Source organism: Panthera pardus, unplaced genomic scaffold, assembly GCF_024362965.1.
Source record: "Panthera pardus isolate Hobbes unplaced genomic scaffold, ASM2436296v1 HiC_scaffold_24, whole genome shotgun sequence".
Taxonomy (NCBI): Eukaryota; Metazoa; Chordata; class Mammalia; order Carnivora; family Felidae; genus Panthera; species Panthera pardus.
In genome coordinates, this window is record NW_026526810.1 from 71,096,094 (window position 1) to 71,110,348 (window position 14,255).

Consider the following 14,255-nt stretch of genomic DNA (forward strand, 5'->3'; position numbering starts at 1 on the left):
ATGATGCACTATAATCTTTTTAATGTTTGGGATACCTAAATAGTTTTAAGTCAGCTCCAGTTACCAAAATACACCATGCTGTATTTCAAATATCAATCAAAAAGAATTTGAAAAGTTTCTCCTTTTCATTCACAAAATTAATGGAGTTATGTAGGCGAAAAATAATTCTGTTTTTCATGACCACTGTTCAATAATATTTCCATCTTTCTTCTTTTTAAAATTAAGTATTAGCCCATATAGAAGCAGAAGCCAGAAAGACATAAATTTGATATGTTCATTCTTGTTATGGATCAGAGCATGAGTGCCTTTGAGGAAAAGAAATTAAGTTACAAGGTGCTGTAGTAGTGGATTGTGGGAAGAGTGGAGAAGGACAAAGAGGCAGATTTTTAATCATAGGCTTTAATTTAAATCAGAAATTTCTGCTGAGAATTCCTTTGATAATTGCTTCTAATTTCTCTATCATTTGTCTTCTATGTTTTTAGCTATGTTCATTATGGGGAAAATTTTAAATTTAAAATAATTGTGCATACTGAATTCTCTATTGCCTCAATTTCCATTTCATTACATTCCTTTAATATTATAACGAACAATGTATTCTCATGCATCCAGTTATTAAGAAACATTTGACTAGTCAAATACAACTTTAGAAACCTTACATTCTATTATTTTGGTATTCCATTTTAATGCATTCTTATAGCTTTTATTGCTTTTATTATACCAGTTTTCAGATCTAATTAATTCTGCCAGCGCAATACCTTGTTAAAATGCTTTGAGACAGTAAACAGTGGAGATGTATGCTCTGTGTGTGTGTGTGTGTGTGTGTGTGTGTGTATACACAAACGGTTTGATTATTTTAAGTGAAGTGATTGGATGTTGATACCTTAAAATGAGTAAATTCATTCAAAACAGTTAAATCTGCTGTGTGCATTAAAAAAAACTACAAGATCAAAATAAAAATATCAGGAGCTCCATACAACACTACTTTTTCCTAGTAATATTCAAAAATAAGAAGTACATTTTATTTTGTACTCAGGAAGATTGTAATCCAGCTTCTAGTTACAAGGAAACACCCCTTATTTCTAGATAGTATGTTAATATTGGCTATCTATTGTATTAATATGTAAGTTCAGCCTAGATTAAAACTAGCTTACAAGGCAGACTTAAGTATCTAGGCTGATACATTAAGATCTTCTCTTTAAAGTGTCCAGCTGTCTAGGTTCCTTCTTTCTTGTGTTTACCACCCATCAAATATTATACTTTCCCTTTAAAGTGTAAACTGGAAGTTGCACACATGACTTGCACTCACATCCAAGTCAAAGACCTTTATCAATGACTATATCTAGCTGCAAAGGAGTCTGTTAAGCAGTGTTTATTCTAAGCAACTCTGGCCCATCGAAAACTTGAGAGAAGAAGCAGCAATCTCTGCCATAAGAGGTGAATACAATAAAAGCTCACAAATTCATAAAATTAGTTTACATTTAAAACTTCTGGGGGGGTGGTGTGCCTGGGTGGCTCAGTTAGTAAAGTGTACAACTCTTAATATCCACTCAGGTAGTGATCTCATGGTTGTGAGATCAAGCCCCATGTCAGACTCTGAGCTGAGCACAGAGCCTGCTTGGGATTCTCTCTCTCCCTCTGTCACTGTCCTTACCCTGATGGCTCTCTCTCTCTCTCTCTCTCTCTCTCTCTCTCTCTCATTCTCTAAATAAATAAATAAATAAATAAATAAATAAATAAATAAATAAATATTTTAAAGAATTCTAGGGGTGCCTAGGTGGCTCAGTTAAGCATCAAACTCTTGATTTCAGCTCAGGTCATGATTGATCCCAGGGTCATGGGATCAAGGCCCACAATGGCTTTATGCTGAGCATGGAGCCTATTTAAGATTCTCTGTCCCTCTCTCTGCCCCTTCCCCACTTTCACACATGCTTATGTACTAAATAAATAAATAAATAAATATTCCAGTTTGCAGCTGTATAATTCAGAATCTAGAGTCTCCATGTTAAGTGATCATAACTGAATTTCAAAAAGGAAGCAAGAATTAGGAAACAGGAATTTTTTTCAACACAGTTTTAAATCTTGCTCGAAGTAATATTAATCTAGTGGAGTCAGACTTTATTAAAATGTGCTATCCAAAAATATTTATCATTATGTTACATTGCTTTCCTGTGTTGGACATGGATGATCACCCAGCATCCTTTCTTCCTTTCTCCTCTTTCCTCAATTATCCCCGTTTAATTCATGTATTCACAGAGAAATCCTCTCTGTGTGTGTGTCACATACACACACACATGACAAGAACAAAACACATAGCAGTTACCTCACAATCATAAAGAAAATCAACCTGTGTGTAAAGCTGATGTTGTAGGCAGCAGAGTGGAGAAGCTCAACGAACTTGGATCCTTGATGAGAAGACTGAGCCGTTGAAGCAATCCACCTCGATGCCATCCCTGACAAAAAATAAATGTTCTTATTTTAAACCAGCTTAAGCCAATTTTTCAATCACTCGCTCCACAACGCATCCTAACTGATTTATATTCCTAAACAATGCTCTTCACTACTTGCAAAAGCACTGAGCAATATGATTTCTAGAATAAACACAATTCAGAAAGACAAAATTTTAACCAAAAATTGTCAAACTTCCATGGAACAGTTTCATCTACATTCTGAGTGAATTTGGATAAGACTAAAATGATACAACTTAAGTTTTAGATGATCAAATCAAAATATTGCAATTTTTCAAAGTATTTGATTTTAATAAGAATACACTAAAATCTGTATAATTTCTCATCTAACCATGTATCATTGTGACCCTGTGAAATTCTGTTGAGTACAGAAACACAGCCGTTAAATCAAACACACATGCCTATTTGTCCAGCACCAAAAAATTGTTTTCCTGCTAAGATATGTCTACCAATGTACTTTTTTAAGGCGTTTTTTGGTTTTTGTTTTTGTTTTTTCATGTGACTTATCTTTCCACAAAAAGAATCCTGGAAGCTTATCTATTTTCACAGGCTGGAAATGCTACATTATTTAAACGGAACTACAAATGTTCTCACTTTGCAACAGGAATTGTTCTTAAAGGGTCTTATAATAGTTAGATTCTATTGCAAACAAGCATTTATTTCCCTGACTAAAGGAAGGAACTATTGCACACTATCTGACTGGGGTTTTTTCTCAGCCTTCTTTCTTTTCTGTGACTACTATCCGTGACTTATTTACAATTTATGCTTTGTATCACAAGATACATCATTATAATTGTCAGTCCCATTTAAGGTTTTGAAAAAGAGTGAAAGAGATAGATGTTTGAGACCTCTGAATAAGAAGTGAAGTAATATTAACATGTGATTGATTGAATGTCGGCTGCTTGACTAAAACAGATGATCGATGATTTCTAGAGGGAACACTCTCTGGGCTGAGATGATGTTAACGTAACTAAATAAGGCCTCCTAAAGAATAAAAAGAGACATATATGGGCTACTTATAACTTCACAGAGAACATAGTTCTCGGTTCAGCAATTCATCAGAAATTGGTTCCCTACCTATTAAAAGCAAGAGATAAAAAAAAGCATTGATATATCCTTGCATCCTATATATGCTAGCAAATCATATAACCGAATGATGGTCTCATATTAAAACAAAAGAAAAAGTTGATAGTACAGCTTCTTAGTTTTACAAAGGATAAAAAAACAGAAATTGTAAATGTGGATAAAGGAAAAAACGATGCACTTTTTTGAACACATGGAAAGGTCAATTTTATCCTTAGTAAACTTGTAAATAAATGATGTAATGCATTTCACATGATTTAGTAATTCTTTCAGAAATGATCATGACAAAAAACCAATATTACAGTTGGTTAAGAGCATAAAACCAGAATACTGGGGTTTAAATCTTGGCCCTACCACTTATCGATTGTGTGCCTTTACACAAATTAATGAACATCTCTGATCCTCAATTTCCTCACCTGCAAGATGGGGATAATGATAATAATTGTAAAGACCTTATAGGGTTGTTAAAAGGACTAAAGAGCAAATATAGGTAATTATTTAGAGCAGTACATGTATTAAAAATGTAAACTATTATTAGTAATTCATACACATGAAAGTTGTCAATTCATTCTATACATGTAAGACATGTTAACTAAAAGCATACTTTTCTGTTTTTCTATTTCAAATTTTAGTGGTCATACAAATACATGACACTTGATTCTATTAGATAGTCTTATTGACAGAAAAATTTAAACCTGCAGTCTGTTTTCTTATGTAAATATTGATTTCGTCCAGTATATATTTTTAAATAATGAATATACTGGTTGTATTCACAAAGTATAAACACCTCAGATATCTTAAACATTTTCTTTTAAATATATTCATTACATTTAACATATTCCAACCACTTATTTGGCACCTTATCAAAGATAAAAATAAATAATGTTATTTAACATATTTACATTTAACATATTCCAACCACTAGTTGAAAAATATTTTAAACTAGTATACTGAGTATTTTATTTTCCCTTAGTTTACATTATTTTAAAAAAACAACTATTTCTCTTTGACCTAAGTAAACAAAGAATTCATACATTTTAATCGCATTGCTCCCAAAATAATATGTATTGAAGACACCATGGTATTTCCATATAGCATGTGTTTCTCCACATACATAAGTCAAACATTGTTCATAAACATCAAATATTTATTACATACCAGCCAGATTGAGGGCATCACTTGGACTCCAGGTAATTAGCCAAAGAACTTTAGAACTGAAAGGACCTCAGAATATGTTGGACAGCACCCTCTTTTCACTGATGAAGAAACTCATTCCCATAAAATGACTCAAGAACAGAGAGAAGCCAAAGGCCACTGGCTTTGGCCAGGCAGAAATTTCAGATTCCTGTTCACTACATTCCACTGTTTAATATTTGCAGGGTCCCTGTCCTCAGGTTATGGCCAACTTACTAAAAAACTTGCTTTTCTGTAGAACAGCAAATGGATTTGATTTGAAAGGCATTGTTATGGCCTTTTATAAAGTTGTATTGAGACCTACAGAAGGTCCTGTCTTCAATTCTACTAAAGATACAATGCTATTAATAGACCAGAAAAAAAAATTGGTAATATCCATAGTCCTATCTAAAGTTTGTGATAGAATCATTATGTTATCCTGATTAAAGAAATTGCTCTCCTTTGGTCAATCTGCCCCAGCTATTATCTGAGAACATGTAATCAAAAAGTGCTGGATAACATGTTCTAACAAGAAAAGATGTAGTTGTGCGTTATTAGAAGATGGTGGCTGAAAAAAAAAACAGTCGGAAAAAAATAAACTGCAATAAGATATTCTTGAATCCTCACGTACTTCTTGGAAGACTCACAATTTTAATCTTTTGGTCAATCAGGATATTTGTATTATCTATCTTCATTTTACTTCACATACAGTGACAATTAGAGAACAATCTTTTCTGAAGAGTAAAGAAAAGGGTTCAGCATCTACCTAATCAATCTTTTCTGTATAAAGACCAAACTGTAGAATTCGGTTGGAAATTTCACTTATTTTTCAACTGCTATTTTTAAGCTGAGCCTTCTGATTAATTGCCTTAATATCCAATTATCTTTGTTAATATAAATTCAACCACAGAAAGGCCAATAATTAAGGAACACTTAAAATGGGGAGAATTTCCATACTTCCTTGACTCCAACTTGACAAAATGGTTTTTTGCTATTTTTAAGACCCATTTAAATCTCTTTAATTATTGAAAGTAATATGCACACTTATATACAAATTTGGCAGAATAAGAATGTTTAAATAATTTTAATATGCACAACTCTTTTGTTACTCTCCTCCTTCTTTGCCATACTAGACATACTGCCCCTTTCTTCATGGAATGTTTTAAACATCATGCCTTTGGTTCAAGGAAAAATAGGTAATACAGTTGTTGGTAATGATTCAGATTCTAGTTTTAATGGTAATCAATGTCAAATATGAAAAAAGATAGGGAAAGTAGAGCTTACGCGAGGAAGTGGATTGGAGATTCCTCTAAATGTGAAATAGGAGAAGTCTGGGGATCCAGAGCAGGGAGGAGACTCACCTGTTAACCCTGGAAAAAAATCTTGAGAGGGAGAGTATGAGACCCAAGAGAGGAATGGCTGCGTGGTCCATCTAAAAAGTTTGTGCCAAAGGCACAAATCAGTCAACTGAACTGATGCTAGATTGACCAATGTTCTGTGACCTAAGCAAAACATAGAAGTAGCAAATAGCTGATAGAGCAGCTATTTGCAGACTATCCATTCTTAATGGTAATCAGTACTAATGGATGAATAATAATTGTAATTCCCTTCCTACCTCCAAACCATAGCACAATCCTTATTGAAGCTTGAGATGGAAAACCTTTGTTTCACCATCCACTGGGTGGACAGGCTGTGCTCGATAGACTATAACACAAGTGCAGCCAAGCTTAAAAGGCAAATAAGTGACACCCAGGGAAGACACTAGTGCAATATTAAAGGTTGCTGAGAACAGATAATACACACACCAGTCCCAGTGGTACCGTATTTATTTGTAGCAAGAAAAGGAAGAAAGTGTACACAAATTCCAATCCTTTGCAATGCACTAGTTCCCCTCGGCCAACAAATCTATTCCATAGCTATCACAGGCAGCGTGACTGCACACATCCCAATTTTTGCTGCAGTATAAGGACCCCAATCTTTCCCCCAGAGGATATGAAATACAGAAAATTCGAGGTGTGCCTGAGGGCCATTGAAGCGTGTCTTTCGGCAGAACAAAGGAGTGCACTGAGTTTGACACAGGGAAAGATATTCCCACACAAAGTAATAAGCCCAGCAAGGTAGTGTGGGTTCCCTATCTCTTGGTAAGGGATGTACTCCAGGCCAGAGGCCCCCCAGGGGCCAAGCTGGGACTGAAAGACTGCATGCAAGAGACTGTCTTTCTTAACAAGTTTCAACAAGTATAGCTAGATCATGACATCATCAATTTAAGTGCTTTTTAAATAAAACCTTCTGAACACACATTCAGAGACAGCTAACAACACCAACAACAAAATGGTTCCCTCCTCCATCTTCTGTATTTGCTCTTACTCCTTTTTCTCTATCACCACGGTTTCCCCAGTTACAATTGAAAAAGCCATCCTAGTCTCCTACGCTTCATCGACCTTCTATCCAGGGTTTGTTCAATGTACACGGCTAAACTCTATTACAATGTGATGACCACTGAGCTCAAGCCCTTCATTGGGTGAGCTTGAGCCCCCACTTCAGGTAGGCCCCGCTCTCTCTCTCTTTCCCTCTCTCTCTCTCTCTGCCCCTCATGGGATTCTCTCTCTCTCCCTTTCTCTCTGCCCCTCGCTCACTTGAGCTCCCTATCGCTCAAAATAAGTAATAATGATAAAAAATAAATAAAACACTGATTAGCTTTAAAAAAATAAATATAAATATACTGTGATGACCATCTACCTGTATCTTACTTTTCTCATCATCCTTAACATCCTCACTTCTCATTACTTCTACTTCTCACTACTTCTAGTCACTTCCTCTCACTAAATTCTCATTACTTCTTGACATCTTACAGTCTGCTTCAGTGGATAAGTGGATAGTGAAAAACAATAACCAAAAACTACAAGTTTCCCCCACTCTCTGAAAGTAGAGTGCTCCTATGAAACCTGTCATAAGCTGAAATGGCATAAAACGAAGAAGCAATCACCATTGCGTAAAAGTGAAAATTCTCTCTGGCTTTCTTTTGGGTTAGTGAAAGCAGATATTAATGTAGGTCTTTCATAGACGCGAACTCTAGGAAAGCAAGGGAAACCTGTACTTGCGTTTGTGCAAAAATTCCATTGATTATGTATGTCCCCATATTCTAGTAATGTTTTACTTAATATCAGTGACTCTTTTGGATCGTCTCTTTTTCTTATTCTTTCTTCTTCATCCTGTTCTAATTTTCTAACTTTCCAAACGTACCCACGCACACAGAGCTGTGTACCTACACAAACATACGTGCACACAAACACATACATACACAAACACACAGAACTGGTTCATCCACTCTGACTTAGTGATTTACAACGACTATTTTTATGCACAAAAAAATAAGACTATTATAAATAATAATAGTGTCTTTAAATACATGATATAGGTTCACCATTTGACATAATTATATAGCCAGACAGGACAGATCGCTTAGTTGACTAAATTCAGAAAATAAATGGTTAAAATGCTGGTAGTTTAAAAATAGTTGTTTGCTATTTTATTGTAGGCTATTATAATTATTTGGAGAAACTACTCAAGCTGGTGGCAGTTACTAGTTATCAATAATTAATCCCCTCTGGGCTCTAAGGGATTAACCACTTCTTAACTTCCTCTTAACGGTTTATCTTGAGCTCTTTCGTTCTACATTTCCTTCACACACATGAGTCCTCTTTCTACCAAAGAGCAATATTAATCATACAAGAATAGAAAATATTCTCATTAAAGCCCTGAAGCTCATTAGGGAAGTTTAAGTTATTCTAACACTTCCCTGATATTGTTGGATCCATGTAGTGAAGAGTGCGGACTCTCCTGCCAGTTAATTGTCTTACATGAGCTGACCTAAAGACTGAAATGCATTTTCTGTGCTGAGTAGAAGATGGAGAGTTGTAGCTATTTTTACTAAAACAACTAATTAAAATTTTCTCTGCCAAACACTATTTTTCCTTTAGTGCTATTATATTAGCACATGCTTGTAAGCATATTATAGATATGCTTCATTTTATACAACTGATGCATTTCTGAAAAGTCAAGGATATTTGGTACCTGTCTGAGGTGCAGAGAAGATTTCAGGCTAAAGGAAGCCTATCCAAAATAATTTGTTAAATAAAATATTCTGAGCTATACAGCTATCCTCAATGGATAAATTTTCTTCTAAAGTCATTGTGGGACACAAAAATAATATTCTGTAAAGCTGAAAGAGCCTTGGCAAGACAAAGACTGCATTGTAAAAAAAAGGTAAGGAAAAAGGCAAAGAGTCAAAAGAAATACGACAGATTTGGCAATGTATGAATGCGGGCAGTGAAAGGAGAAAGTCTCACCTTCAGAATCAACTCACCTAACACTGATTGTCAAGGAATTTCAGAAGTCATCTGAAGTAATAGTGAACAATTAGGGAAGCTGTTTAAGAAAGAGAAAAAAGACGCTTATGTAGTCTACCCAAGTGGAAAGTATACCCATAAAAGATTCCCTCTCTCACTGAGTCAATGCAGTAGAAAAGGCATTCATGAAATTAACTAAAGTGAATATCAATTTTAAAGTTCTAAGTCTTTCAAACTAAAGAATAAATAGCATGATAAATGTGAACTTTTTTTAACTTGCAGGGCAACCACTGGATTAAACAAGCTAAACAAGTATAATTTTCCTGCAAGCCTTTACTCCTCAGAATATAAGTATTTTAGAATATATGGTAAATCTTCAACAGAAAGGGTTTTTTCCAAATTTAAGTCACAGAAATTTTTGCTGAAAGTTTTTCTGGGATTAAAGATTAGAGCACCATAAATTATCAAAAAGTTGTACTAAGATACAAATAAAAATTATATTAAAAATGACATTAGCAAAGTTCTGGTTGGTGTGCCAACCAAAAAAAAAAAAAAACCAACAATTAGCTTTACTAATGCTAAAGCATTAAAAATTTAAAGCATTAAAAAATGTATGGATAATGTCTTCCTCCTGACTGGCCTTGGTGCATTCTGTCTCAGCTGCTGATGACAAGATATCTTCAGGAAAGGCCAAAATTGGTCATCCTGCCTCCAACTTCAAAGCCATGGCTGTTATGCCAGATGGCCAGTTTAAAGACATCAGGGGAGGCACCTCAGTGGTTCAGTCGGTTAAGCATCCGGTTCCTGATTTCGGCTCAGGTCATGATCTCACCGTTCCAGGTTCCAGAGATCGAGTACCGCTGACAGCACAGAGGCTGGTTGGGGTTTTCTCTCTGTCTCTCTCCCAGCTCCTTCCCTGCTCGCACTCTTTCTCTCTCAAAATAAATAAACTTAGAAAAAGACATCAACCTATCTGACTACAAAGGAAAATACGTTGTGTTCTTTTACACTCTTGGCTTCACCTTTGTGTGTCCTGCAGAGATCATTGCTTTCAGTTACAGGGCAGGAGAATTTAAGAAACTCAGCTGCTAAATGATTGGTGCATCTGTGGTTCTCATTTCTATTGCCTGGCGTGGATCATCACACCCAAGAAACAAAGAGAACTGGGACCCAGGAACATTCCCTTGGTATCAGAAGCCAAGCATGCCAGTGTCCAGGACAATGGAATCTTTTTTTTTTTTTTTTTGCTTTTCTTTTCATGTTTTTATTTAGATTCTAGTTTGTTAGCATACAAGGTAAGATTGGTTTAAGGTGAAGAATCTAGTTTAATTTAGTAAAAGTGGTTTCAGGTGAAGAATTTAGTGGATCATTACTTACATACAACACCCAGTGATCATCACAAGTGCCTTCCATTTAGCCCATCCCCTGCCAGTACTTGTTCTCTATAGTTAAGAGTCTCTATGGTTTGCTTCCCTCTCTTTTTTTTTCCCTTCCCTTATGTTCATCTGTTTTGTTTGTTAAACTCCACATATGAGTGAAATCATACAGTATTTGTCTTTCTATGACTCTTATTTCACTTAGCATAATACATTCTAGCTCCATCCACATCATTGCAAATGCCAAAGTTTCATTTTTTAATGACTTAGTAAAATTCCATTGTGTGTATGTGTATATATACATATATACATATACATATACATATACACATGTACATATACATATACATATACATACATATATATCCCCTCTTCTTCACCCATTCATTGCTCAATGGACATTTGGGATCTTTCTGTAGTTTGGCTATTCTTGATAATCCTGCTATAAACCCTGGGGTGCATATGCCCCTTCAAATCTGTAATTTGTATCCTTTAGGTAAATACCTAGTAATGGAATTGCTGGTTTGTAGGGCGGCTCTATTTTTAATGTTTTGAGGAACCTGCATACTGTTTTTCAGAATGGCTGCACAGTTTGCATTCCCACCAAATCATAAGAGGGTTCCTCTTTTCCCACATCCTTGTCAACATCTCATTTTGTTTGTTGTTAATTTTAGCCATTCTGACAGGTGTGAGGTGGAATCTCATTGCATTTTTTATTTGTTTTTCCCTGATAATGAGTAATATTGAGCATCTTTTCCTGTGTCTGTTGGCCATCTGAATGTCTTCTTTTGAAAAACGTCTATTCATGTCTTCTGCTCATTTCTTAACTGGATTGTTTGGCTGTTGCCTGTTGGGTTTGATAAGTCCTTTATAGACTTGAATACTAACCCTTTTTCAGATATGTCATTTGCAAATACCTTCTCCATTCTGTAGGCTGCTTTTTGGTTTTGTTGTTTCCTTAGCTGTGCTACATTTTCTTTATCCATTTATCCATCAGTGGATATTTAGGTTGATTCTATGTCTTGGCACTCATAAATAATGCTGCAAAGAACAGAAGGGTGCATATATCTTTTTGAATTAGTGTTTCATTTTCTTTGGACACATACCAGAAGGGTAATTGCTGGATGGTATGGAATTTCTATTTTCAATTTTTCGAGAAACTTCCATACTGTTGTCATAGTAGCTACATGAACTTACATTCCTACCAACAGTGCACAAGGGTTCTCTTTTTTCCACATCCTTGCCAAAACCTGCCATTATCTTTTTATTAATAGCCATTCTGACAAGTATGAGGTGATATCTCATTGTGCTTTTGTTTTGCATTTCTCTGATATTCATCAGATATCAGATGATGCTTAGTTCCTTTGCATCTGTCTGTTGGCCATTTGTATGTCTTCTTTGGAAAAATGTCTGTTCATGTCTTCTGTCCATTTCTTCTGTGCAGAAGCTTTTTATCTTGATGAAGTCCCAACAGTTCATTTTGCTTCTGTTTCCCTTGCCTCCGTGTGTCTAGTAAGAAGTTACTGCAGTTAAGGTCAAAGAGGTTGCTTCCTGTGTTCTTTCCTAGGATTTTGATGGTTTCCTGTCTCATAATTAGGTCTCTCATTCACTTTGAATTTATTTTTGTGTATGGTGTAAGAAAGTGGTCGACTTTCATTCTTCTGTATGTTGTCACCTAGTTTTCCCGACACCATTTGTTGAAGAGACTATCTTTTTTTTCTACTGGATATTCTTTCCTGCTTTGTTGAAGATTAGTTGACCATATAGTTGTGAGTCCATTTCTGGCTTTTCTATTCTGTTCTATTGATCTGTGTGTCTATTTTTGTGCCAGTACCATACTGTCTTGATGACTATAACTTTGTAATATAATTGAAGTCCAGAATCATGATGCCTCCAGCTTTGCCTTGCTTTTTCAGGATTACTTTGGCTATTCAGGGTCATTTGCGGCTCCATACAAATTTTAGGATGTGTAGCTCTTTGAAAACTGCTGGTGGTATTTTTATAGGGAATGCATTAAATGTGTAGGCTGCTTTGGGTAGTATAGACATTTTAACAATATTTTTCCATCCAATCCATGAGCATGGAATGTTTTTCCATTTCTTTGTGTTCTCTTCAGTTTCTTTCAAAAGTGTTCTATAGTTTTCAGAGTACACATCTTTTACCTCTTTGGTAAGGTTTATTTTTAGGTATCTTATTATTTGTGATCCAATTGTAAATGGGATTGATTCCTTGACTTCTTTTTCTGTTGCTTCATTATTGGTGTATAGAAATGCAACAGATTTCTTTACATTGATTTTATATCCTGTGACTTTGCTGAATTCATGTATTAGTTCTAGCAGTTTTGTGGTAGAGACTTTTGAGTTTTCAACCTACAGTATCATGTCATCTGCAAATAGTGAAAGTTTGACTTCTTCCTTGCTGACTTGGATGTCTTTTATTTCTTTTTTGTTGTCTGATTGCTGAGGCTAGGACTTCCAGTACTATGTTATGTAACAATGTGAGACTGGACATTCCTATCTTGTTCCTGACCCTAGAGGCAAAGTTCTGTTTTTCCCCACTGAGGGTGATACTGGCTGTGGGTCTTTTGTATATGGCCTTTAGGACTATGGAATATTAAAGCTGATGAATGTAACTTGTTCAGGGCCTCTCTATCATTGATGATAAAGGCATCCTTTGGCAGATCACTGTGAACGACTTCCTTCTGGAACACTCTATGGATAAGATTCTGAGACTAATTCAGGCCTTCAAGTTTACTGACACGCATGGGGAATTGTGCCCAAGGCTGCAAGACTGGCAGTGATATCATCAAGCCTGTTGTCCAGAAGAGCAAAGAATATTTCTCCAAGCAGAAGTGAGTGCTGGGCCATTTTATGGCCAAGCTGCAGTGGGTAACCATGAAGACAAGATTTCATTTGTACAATTGTCATGCTTAAAACATAAGACTTTAGGCTCAGTGCGTATGTGGTGTGGAACAGAACAGGCCTTTCCTGCAGGGGTTGGGAAGGCTGCCCCTTCTTCCTCTAGAGAGAGTGGCCTGAGCTGTGCTATGGGGCAGGACAACTGATGTGTATAGTAGTGGGGCATCACTTTAGGTTATTTGTTGTGTCTATTAAACTTGAACTGAAGGGAAAAAAGAAATATATAGACAAATGAATTCTATATGGCTATTTGACATCCTTCAGATTAAAATTTGGATGAATGTATATAGTCACAAGCTTCTGTAGGCTTGAGCATGAAAAAGAAACAATAGAAAAGGTCTACATCCCAAGTATCTTTGTAGCTTCCTTAGCATATCCAAAATATCAGATACTTTGGACAGTGTTCTTTACTATTTATATACATTGCTGCTTCATACAACATAGAAATTCCTATATCATAGTACGTGAACTACATTATAAAAGCTTCAAACTTTGCAATTACCACCTATAGCCAGGATCCTATTTTAATAAACATATATAACCAATATGAATTGTGGTCTTAGGCCAGATTTTTTCCTTAAAACCCAGATTTTGATGTAAACACCTGAGTGGGTGATGAACAATGGAAATTTGAGGAGAAAGGATGAGGAGCTGATGAGTTCAGTTTTGCCACATGGTACATTTAGGTGAAGATTTTCAGTAAGCAACTGAACTTTCACGTCTGACGTTCAAAAGTAAGTTGAACTAAAGGTAAAGATTTGGGATTAACAAATGATAGAAACTGAAGCCAACAAAGTAGTGAAGATCATTCAGATGGACAATATATAGTAATATGAGAAAACATCTAAGGGGAAAAAACACCTTAAAGAAAAAAAACTCACGGGGCGCCTG

General features: G+C 35.6%; 1 long non-coding RNA gene across 1 annotated transcript in view; it reads right to left on the reverse strand.

Annotated features, from left to right (window-relative positions):
* Positions 1 to 1,769: 1,769 nt before the first annotated feature.
* LOC109254272 (uncharacterized) overlaps positions 1,770 to 14,255 on the reverse strand; it is a 36,059-nt gene continuing 23,573 nt past the window's right edge. The window contains exon 4 of the long non-coding RNA XR_002074734.2: positions 1,770 to 2,450. This is a non-coding gene — a long non-coding RNA (uncharacterized LOC109254272). The remainder of the gene's footprint in view (positions 2,451 to 14,255) is intronic.